Raw genomic sequence first — 10,829 nt, forward strand, 5'->3', positions numbered from 1 at the left:
TTATTCAATCGCATGCTGAATTTTCTCTCAGCAAATAAATTTAATATTTCAAATAAAATTAATAATTGAGTACAGGGATGGACTGCCGTACCCTGAAAACAGCAGCTCGTTCAGTAGGTTACTTTCTGTTGAAATCTATTTTTTAGACGGAATTGTAAAAGTAAGCTACAACTAAATAAGTTTACAAATTCTGTATATGCTAAAAACAAATAAGTTCAAAAATATAATTATAAGAAAATTAATTTCCACATTATCTCATTTATTTTAATATGCAGCACCGCACCAAACTTTAACTCGCGGACGGTCAAGGCAACTGAGTTCCTCAATATTGATAATGATAGTAGGTTAGGCTACCGATATAAATATTAAGGTTTCAAGTATTGAACAAATGAAGGTATGTTAGATAAGTGCATGTGGATATTGGAGTATACAAACTTTTCGCAACAACTCGATTATAAAAACTTCTCAAATTTTAACGGGTTAGAACCAGTCTTGATAGTAAAAAAAATCAAAAGAGTGTGTTCGGAAAATAATTTAATGATAATAGATTAAAGTACAGATTTAAATTAGTAAGTTTGCATGGTAATGCACAATGGCAAAATTATAACATGGTCAAATTCCTAGAGTAAAGTATTGGATTTTAACACAGTAGATTTTCAAGTACAGAAGTAAAGTAAATAGGTTTTACTATTAAATTAACGCGCGCGTTTTGCTGAAATAATTACTGATAGAAACATAGATTTCGAAGCAAATGGGACTGATTAAAAGTAAATAACTAGTTTGAATGAAGGATAGCAAGTTGATTTACGAAAACTGATAAAATAATACCAAGTTCGTGTACCGATAGAAAAATAGTGTGATCAAGTATTGGTCACCGCTGAGCAGCTCTAAAAAATAAGTCTTCTGACCGATATTGCGAACCGACAAACTTTATATAGGTTGAACCTCATATAATTTGGTAATTTTTAAAAACCAATATCCTTTGACCACACTGCTCACTAAATTATATCGGTTACCACTAACATTAAAACTTTTGTTGAAATCACTCTCTAATGAACAATACTAGTACCTACTATCTATTTTTTTACCAAAATTCTTTTTAGACAATTACTCAAACCTACAATGTTTCTATCGCAACCTGCAATTCAGTTTTCGAAACTAATAACTCCATTTTAATACTCTAACTTATAAACTTTACTTCAGTACTCGAACCTACTATCATATGAACAGTTTTCAAATGCAGTTTCTTTTGATCAAATCCACTATCTGGCTATCGAATTTATCACCTTTAGTAACCAGTCATCTTATATTTTCCACTCGAACCCATTAACTTTCGATACACGGACCGACTATTGTTTCATTAGTTTTCAAAAATCAACATTTTGGCCAATACGTTTGTTTTCCACCATCCCATTCTATTATAATCGCTATATTCAGTTTTCAAACTCAGTATCTTTAATTCAATTCAATTTAATTAATTCCTTGAACCAATTTATTTTCTTCGCAACTGCAATTAATTGTTCAGTTTTAAAAACCATTTTCTTCAATTCGATACTGGAACCTATTAGTTCCTCGATTATATTCTTCAGTACTCGAACCTACTATCATTAGAGCAATTTTCAATTTCAGTCAGTCTCTTTTGTCCGAACTCGAATCTACCATGGGTCTACCGGTATTCAAAACCAATCCCTTTCGATCAATACTTGTAACCCAATAACTTTACATCGGTACTCTAACCTGCGATTATTTGATCACTTTTTAAAACTAGTATCTTTAATTCAATACCCGAATAATTCGGTAATTGTTTGGTAAAGTTACACGAATCCGTGACTAAGGTTGACAGTATCCACTGGATAACGCTAAATGAGAACATTTTCCGAGTGAAGAACTAGAGTACGGTACCTACCGTTAAAAATATATGTGTTTATTTGGTTCACAAAAGAACTATGTCGAATAGAAGTCATTTTTAGAACAGTACAGAAATATAATTCATTTGATGCTCGAACCCACTTTTTATTGATAAATTTTCGAAACCAGTCTCTTTAATTCAATACTTAAACCCATTGACTTTCTATCGTTACACGAACCTATCTGATCCGTTTTTAAAAATTAAAATTCTGTCTAGTACATGAATCCACTATCCCATTCTATTTAGATAAGTACTCAAATTCGTTATATTTCATTCGATACTCGAACCTGTTTATTTCATCAGTTTTCAAAACAGTAACTTTAATTCTATACTAAAACCTATTTAGTTTCTATCGTAGCCTTATTATTCAGTCATTTTTTAAAGATAAAATTTTTTACTTCGATACCCGAACCCACAACACTCTTCTTGGTGCGCAACCTGACCATAACTCGGTTAGTTTTCAAATAAAGTTTTTTTCGGCCAATTCATGAACTCACTAATTTTTAGCCGTATTCGAACCCACTACCTTCTTCAAGTACCGAGAGGTAGGAAGTAGATGTGAGTATTAATGAAAAGATAATTATTTTGAAAAACGACCAAATTTTAGCAGGTTCAAATACTAATAGAAATTTAGTGAGTTCAAGTATTGGTCAGGAGACTTATTTTTTAAAACTGATCAAATTATAGCGGGTTCGAAAACTGTTCAAATGATAACACATACTAGAATCGATTAAAAGAGTTATAAAAACTGATAAAATTAGAGCAGGTTTAAATACCGATAAGAAGTTACGGTTTCATACCCTCATTTTCAAAATGTTCTATAAATATTTATTTCTTCAATAATGGGGGGGGGGGGGAAACCTGTTTTTATGATGCAGTGTGTTTTCTTGATAGAATTCGATTAAAAGGGAAATCAAATGAAAATACCATATTGCAAACATGACATTTAAATTAAAAAAACCACACCACACATTAAATAAAAAAGCACAAAATTCTAAAATATCTTAACCATTACCATAAAAGTTTAAAGAATAACATGAGCAATTTAGATGTATTTTGAAATCTGTAAACACATCTATTATTTAAGCAACTTTAATTTTAAAACATTTTTTTTTCTATTTTTTTTTTCTTCACGAAGCCAAAGAATTTTAGATCTGATATACAAAGAGAATTATACTATTATTCGTATTTAACACTCGATTTTATAGGGCGCTATATTCTATTACATAAAAATTTATGTGTGTACTACAGCAACTATTGCACACTATTTATATCACAAAATTATCTCAGTTGAGAATCTTAAAAACAATTTTTACAATAAGGTTTATTGTAATTACGATTTTATAAGGACTTCATGAAAATTTTCTACGAATATTTATTCTCTGCATTTCTCCCCATCTCATCTGTTTAGGTAGAGGCTAGGGAAAACATATAGGGTGGTGTAAGATGGTGTCTCGTCTCCCTTTCTTAAAAAGGTGACAGGGAAGCCATATGAGGAGCAGGCATCGAAGAATTCTCTTTTTTCCCCCATATATTCCTTATCAATTTTGGCATAATTTGTGAGTTAAGTAGTTAGATAATAGTGAAAGAAAAGAAGAGAGAAAGGACAGCAAAAAACAGGTATAACATAAACATGTAACAACACAAGCAAACAGTTCACTTTTTTTTATTATCGTATGCCTGTTTTGGCAGCGGGGGTGCGATTGTTCCTGTTGTTCAGTGGCGCCATCTACGGCCTGAATTCGACTTCTACCACATCAACAGTTCACCTCAGCAGTCGGTTAGGAGGAACCATTTTTTTTATTTAGGTTAACAAAATAATTAATTAGTGGTTAGTAATTTGTTAAAGTTTGTATTAGTAAGCTGATGTAAAAATGAGCCGCAGTAAATCCGCGAAGGAGGGGCCAACCCAAGCAGGTGTAAATAATAAAGGTATAAAATCACATTTTTTCTTATTTGCTCGATCTCTACCTATAGCCACACTTCACATGCTTTCTGCATTAGAGAGTAGACTCATAGGAAAATAAAAGTTAATTTCTATCTTGACTTTCAAATAGATTAAAAACTTTTAAGTTAAAAAACTAAATGGAACTAAAAACTACATTAAACATAGTTCTAAAAGAAAGAGGCCTGGAAATTTGAAAAATATATTTTTGACAATTAAATACAAAAAATATTAAGAAAAGGGATGTTGTAATTCCTACACAACTGTCCCCTTCCCGATATCGTTTTCGAGCGTTGCAATCGCGAATAACGGGATGCAATGAAAATTTCTAATATGCCCACTCAAAATATTTACCGATTTTAGGGTATTTTGACAAATTTAAATCTTCAGAAAATAAATTGCCTATTCTCTTAGAAATCAGTTTCAAGTAAATCTCAAGTAGCAAAAGTAAAAAAGCGATAAAATATAAGCGGAATATCTTAAATGGGCATGCACCTTTATTATACTTAACAAGGAATCAAAATTATAAAAATATTTTTTTTTAAAAAAAAGAAAGAAGCAGTTTTAACATTTATTTTTTATTCCTTTTTTTTACAAGTAAATTCAATGAAATAGTTTAACAGTATCAATAAGTTTTAACATAAAATATATTACAAAAACTCATGTCTATAAAATGTTTTGCTGATGAATCTGTAGACACACAAGCGTTTATACAGCAACATTAGATCCGATTAACTGATAAGCTGTATCAATTGTCTGAAAAATTTAAAAACAAAATCAGTTATGGCATAACATTACAAATAAAATATAAAAACAGTTTGATAGTGAGCTTTTTGATCTGGACATAGCTCATAATGTATGTTTAAATAATGGACGCAGGTCTAAATGCGCATTTAAGGAAATGGGCTCAACTAAAAATGCCCAGTGGAAGACGGATCATTGGTTAGAGACCCCATGCTGACGGTGGGATGTTTTCGAGGTTTTCCTTTCCATGTGATGCTAATGCGCGCTAGTTCCATCAAAGAGTCCTTGTCTCAATCCAAGAGTTCCATTATTTTTTGGGCTGAGTTCAAAATTAGAAGGTTACGTAGTTGATCATTGATAGTTATTAACTCAGAATCGGGTTACAGAAATGTAAAACTCGGCTGTCCAACGCCAGTTATCTATATATAAATGAATGTGTGTCCTTTATAGACTCCTATACCATCCGACAGACAGCGTTGACATTTGACATACAGATGGTTTCAAGCAGGAGGAAGGTCACTGTCAACATCAGAACATTCTGCGACAAATCGTTCTTGCAGAATGAGCGGAAAACGAAATGGAATTTTATGATTGGTTAAGCGTTAGCCATTGCTTTAAATTTAGCTATTCAATTTTCACATATTTTAAAGATAACATCAGTGATAATTGCTAGCTTATAACTCTGTTTAAACAAAAAAATAATTTATTGCAAGCATTTACTTATTTTATATTCGCTATGTCAGATGAATTCAAAGAACATTACGTGGTAGCACGCATGGTTTACGTCATTAAATTTATACTTCTTCTGTTGCTACGCAATTTTATTTTATTTATATTAATTCTTTTAAACGTGTTTCTAAAAAAAATACTCATTTAAAACCAATGGTAATGAAAAAGAAAAAAAAATTATGTATTCAAAAGGGAAAATTAATGAGAAATACCCCACATAATTTACAAGTTGCTCTTTTATTGAAGAATTTCTGTTGATATATTCCGAAAACCCCGTGGCCAGTTAAGAATTGATTTAAATAGAAGTTTGACTGCAGGCGAGTTAGTGTGGGATCTTTAAAGAAATTATATGTCTGCCTGCCCTTTGCTGATTCACTCCAATCCATTTATTCATTGTGGCTTGTTTTATGTATCTAATAATGAAAGTTCTTTCCATTGGGAGCATCGTTTTTGGCTTGCTGATCCGCCTCCTCGTTACCTTCAATCCCAATGTTGTGCATCTTCGAGTAAGGCTAGAAAAATATTAGGTTCGAGTCGAGATTGGATTAAAAAACTATTCAAATTAAAGGAAGGTCAGGTTAAAACAATAGTAATCTATATTTATAAAAAGTCTGGTTGTTAATCAAGTCACAACATGCTCTAATGCCGATATATATGTGATTAATACTAGTGAATTTAAATCGTCCCAAAGGTGGGTAGAGTTATAAAAATTACAGCAAATTGATTATCGATAGAAAGAAAGATAAATGATTAAATTTTTTAAAAAAAGGTTCACAAACTGTTTTAATATTAGTGGATTAACCAACGGACAAAAAGATAATTCCAGTATTGGTCAAGACAGATTGATTTTTAGTAACTTATCAAATTATAGCAAGCTGGAATATCGATAGAAAAATATTGGTTAATCGAAAGGGTAATTTTTATCTTTTATTTTAATCAATGGATGGTGTTTTCTACACTAGGGAACGCTGCAAGCTCGGTACCGCCTAAATTTCCGGGTTACTGTTTCCGTTGTATTTTAAAACCATTTGGCATCATTGTGTTTTGAGATTCTTGCAAACATTGTATTTGATTACTTGTGTTTACAATGCTAAAAGTGCTAACGTAAGATGTTGCACAGCTTGCAACAAGAGCAAACAGTAATAAACTTATGAAAAGAGGCCATATCAAGACTGCCAAAAAAGCGAGTTAATCAAAATCTAGCAACCATGTCACCTTTTTTTTAATAATATATCTCTAAATAACTAAAACAAATTTTCACTTCAAACTCACCAGAATTACATAATAACATTAATATCTTATGAAATACGGCAGATTTGAGCTCAGAAATTATCTAATTTATTTATTTTATTGAAAACAAAATTATCAGTTTGAAAATATCGCCTCGCAGAATAACATGTAGTAAGCAGCTGCAAACTTTCTAACCGGAACTAGAGCAGGCATACAGCTCGAGATTGTTATTGTTTACATTTCTACTGAAAACACCATCCATACTCGAACTATCAAGAAAATTGTTTTCGTGCCCACTATCTTTCTATAGGAGGCTAATTCTGCTAAAATTTAATCAATCCCATTTCGAATCCACTACTCTTCTCTAGGTGCTTGAACCTGCTATAACTTCATTTATCAAAACCGCTTAACTAGGTACTATATACTGACGTCATAAGCAATCCCCGCTTTTTTTGAGTCCCTTGAAGGTTAGTTTCGTTTTAAGCTAGTTAATTTTGAGTTATGATTTTAAAAAATACAGGTCAATTTTAACATACTGATTTGATTTTTGAGAGTCTTATGTTATAGACTATTCAAAATCATCAAGATTACCCTACGCATGCAGGTTCCTCATAAGTCCGAAATTACAAAATAAAATTATGGAAATCTAATAAGGTTCACGAACGATTACTAGAAAATGCAAATATTACGAGAATTTTTTAAATCACTATAACGCAGGTCACTTTAATACTTCAAAAGATACTTATTATCTTTCAGTATTGCTAATAAAGCCACCATCAGAATGCAAAAAATTATAAATATATAATATTAAAAACTTTTTCTTCTTAAAATTCCTCTTTATTAAATTTGTAAATGCTTTAATCTAAGGGTCAGTATTATGAAGTGAAGAACTTCTAGTTACTTCTAAAAAGTTTTAGTGCTAGAAATCTTTAAATAACTAATTACGAATATGCTTAAATTTTAGATCTTTAGCAATTTAGTGTAAAATTAAATTAATTCACATAACTTGTAATTAGAAGTTTTTCCAAAGTTAATCAATTCCCTTCATCAAGCGTTTCAAGATTTAACACATCAAATGGTAATTCATCTTTTTCAACTCATTGGTGATTCCTTGATGAACTAACAATAAAATTCAACACTCGCAAACCTAAAAATAAAATTTTATATTTTTGCAATCATGATTAAAAATCAAATTTAAAAATGCTGATCTAATATTATACAGTAAACTCTCAATAACTTAAAGTAGAAGGTTAAAATGATTTAGAGATAGCGAGTTCAAAATAACAAGAACTAAATATGTTCTAAAACATGACTATAAAGTAGAGTAATGAAACAGAAGTATAACTATTATTAAATCTGTATATGGTGATAGATTATTAGAAGTCTAAATACAACAATGATAATTTTATTTTTAAAACTAAGACAAATATACATTAAACAGAAATGAATCGATATACAATAATTTTACATGTGATTCTTCTGAAAAAATTGAACTTCTATTTCGAAAAAAATTCGACAAAGGTTTTGAGAAAAAACTCTTCGACAAAGGAATTCAAATTAACATTACTTAGACATATAATGCCAAGGGATGAATATTTTTTGACATAGGGTTTTTCGAGATATCGAGAGTATACTTTACAAAAAATAAATTTGAAAACTAAAATTTTAGAACCATTTCATTAGTTCCGGTGTAGAAGAACCATGATATCGAGCCTGCAACCTTATGAATTAGCCTTTTTTATTTGATAAACACAATCGAGTTTAGCACGATATGGGCTCAATTTTGACACGCATCAGATAATGCAAATCTGAACGATAACACGGTCCAATATTGTCATGGGTAGAACTTTTAACCTTTGCTTTATTATCTTTGTTCAATATTGGATCTGCGGCTTATGTTCTACACAGAAGTCTCTTAATTTTGAAAACAAGGGAAAGATGCTCAACTTTGTTTCATGCTAATTAATTAATTACACTTACCAACTCTGTTTAGTCATTATTCGACTCAGATATAAAACATTGTAACAGTTTTAGGACGTCGTTGAACAGCATTCTTTAGGGTCTACTAATGTTCAAATCTTGAACTAGAAGACAAGGGGACTCCTTGATTAAGCGTTGGGAGAACAAGGTGCGTAGCGTATGTAAAAAGTACTTAAAGGTGCTTTTTTGGGGATTTCGTTTTTAAAAGCTTTTAAAGGTGCTTTTTTCAGCTGACGTTTTTAAAAAGTACTTTTTTTTCATGAATATTTTTTTTCTTCTGTGATATCTGGTGGATCCCATGCATTTCACGAAAAATAGGGTGTTTGCTATGGAATCATTCACGCAATCTTCATGTCGTACCCACGTTGTGACTTGCGCATACACTTGAAACCGAAACAGGAGTGCTCCAATTCGGATAGAGAATATCAGATCCTGTTTTTCTTTTTAATTTACTTTAATTTTATTCTTGTTTATTTTATTTTACTTCGACCACCTTTTTGACGTAGGGGGTAAGGGTACTTTTGTTCTGACTTCAGGGTCATTTGGATTGGACCAATGATGTAGGAAAGTACTGATTGTTTCGATTTACAGCCGTTTCTTTTTGGGTGAAAAATATTCTTTTAACTTTATATCGGCTGAATTAGACTGAAGAAAAAGAATGTGCATCGGTATTTTCAGACTTTCACAAACAAGTGGTCATACCTGACGCCTTCAGAAACTTTGACCATAAGAAAACAAGATTAGATCCCTTATTTTGAGAGTGATAAATTTCCTAAGTTGTAGGAAATTATTTTGAGTCATGGACAGTGGAAAGAGGATTCAGTGTGAACATTGAAATTGAGTTCCTATATTTCACAGAGAATTATTTACGATAATGTAAAAAAATGTGGGGGGCTCCATAAAGTTGAAATAACGAGAGAAATGCGTGTTTCATGTAGCAGCGCACATGCTAAGTATAGAGTGTATCTAGAAGTCCAAAAGGCTAGAGAAAAGGAAAGAAAACGAAAGAAGAAGAAATGTTCTGCATTAAAAAGAAAATAATAGATTTAGAGAAATATATAATAAACCTGAAGCAAGCGAGCTGGCTCACCAGGCAGAAAATTTTCATTTTTGAAAAAATCTAATGCTATACGAATTGATATTAATAAAAAGCAGAAAGAACTGTTGGATCTAAAAAACAAATTATCAGATAAAAAATAATGTTCCTGTCATTTACTTAACTATTTGTTGATAAGAAATAACATGAAAACTACATATGAAACTGTATGGAAAATAAATATGCCTTATGTATGTTTATATACTTTTTTGCATTTAAGTGAAATTGTTATTATAAATCTTAATAAATCTTTGTTTTATGTGATTGAATCAATTGTAATTCATTTTAAGAGTAGAGCTGGCAAACTCCACATTGCTGAAAACTGGTTAGTAACCTTTTTTTTTTTAATTATCTTGGAAAGAAAGGGTTTATTGTAGTGTAAGATTGTTAAATGGACTAGAAATTTTTTTAAAAATATAAATAAAAATTATTAATTTTTTTGTGTGCTAGATTACTTTTTTATTTCATTGATTGAATGTGAATTTTTTGAGTGCTTGAAAATTTTTGTAAAGTGCTTGAAAAGTTTTTAAAAAGTGCTTATTTTTGACTCAAAGATTTGGCTACGCACCCTGGAGAAAGTTTGTCTTCGTGCAGGACTTTTTTATGGACCCGAAACGATGGAACTAACTTGCATTTGAGGATTTTGATGGAATTAACCTGCATTTTTATTAACCATGCTGATACAATAACTCAGAATTCAAAAACGATTAATTTAAAAGCTAATTTGCACACTACATAAGAAGTTTCCTGTGAATAATTTGATCTAAGCTGGGGTTACTTTCTTAAAATATTTGCTTAGAATCACCGTTTGGTCAGCCGGGATTTAAGGCAAAACTAGTGCAAAAACATTTTGGACAAAATTTTTGAAATTGAGATTATTGTTAATTTAGAATTCATGCACTCTTAGCTTTCTAAAAATACTTTACTTTTACACTTATTTACAAAAATTATAGCAATGCTTGTATAAGATGATAACAGTGGATAGACTAATTATTTGAAGCCTTTCATGTGTTTATCTCAAAATCAGATATTTTTTTCACATGTTGCATCACGTTAAGCGACGCCCGGTGGCTGAGCGGTAGCGCTTCGCGCTGTCGTGCCACAGGTCCCTGGTTCGATCCTCGGGCCGGGCAGGGTTGACTCAGCCTTTCATCCCTTCAGTGGGTCGATAAATGAGTACCAAGCATGCTTGGGAA

The sequence above is a fragment of the Parasteatoda tepidariorum genome, unplaced genomic scaffold (assembly GCF_982258835.1).
Source record: "Parasteatoda tepidariorum strain Cologne lab strain unplaced genomic scaffold, Ptep-v5.0 scaffold_15, whole genome shotgun sequence".
Taxonomy (NCBI): domain Eukaryota; kingdom Metazoa; phylum Arthropoda; class Arachnida; order Araneae; family Theridiidae; genus Parasteatoda; species Parasteatoda tepidariorum.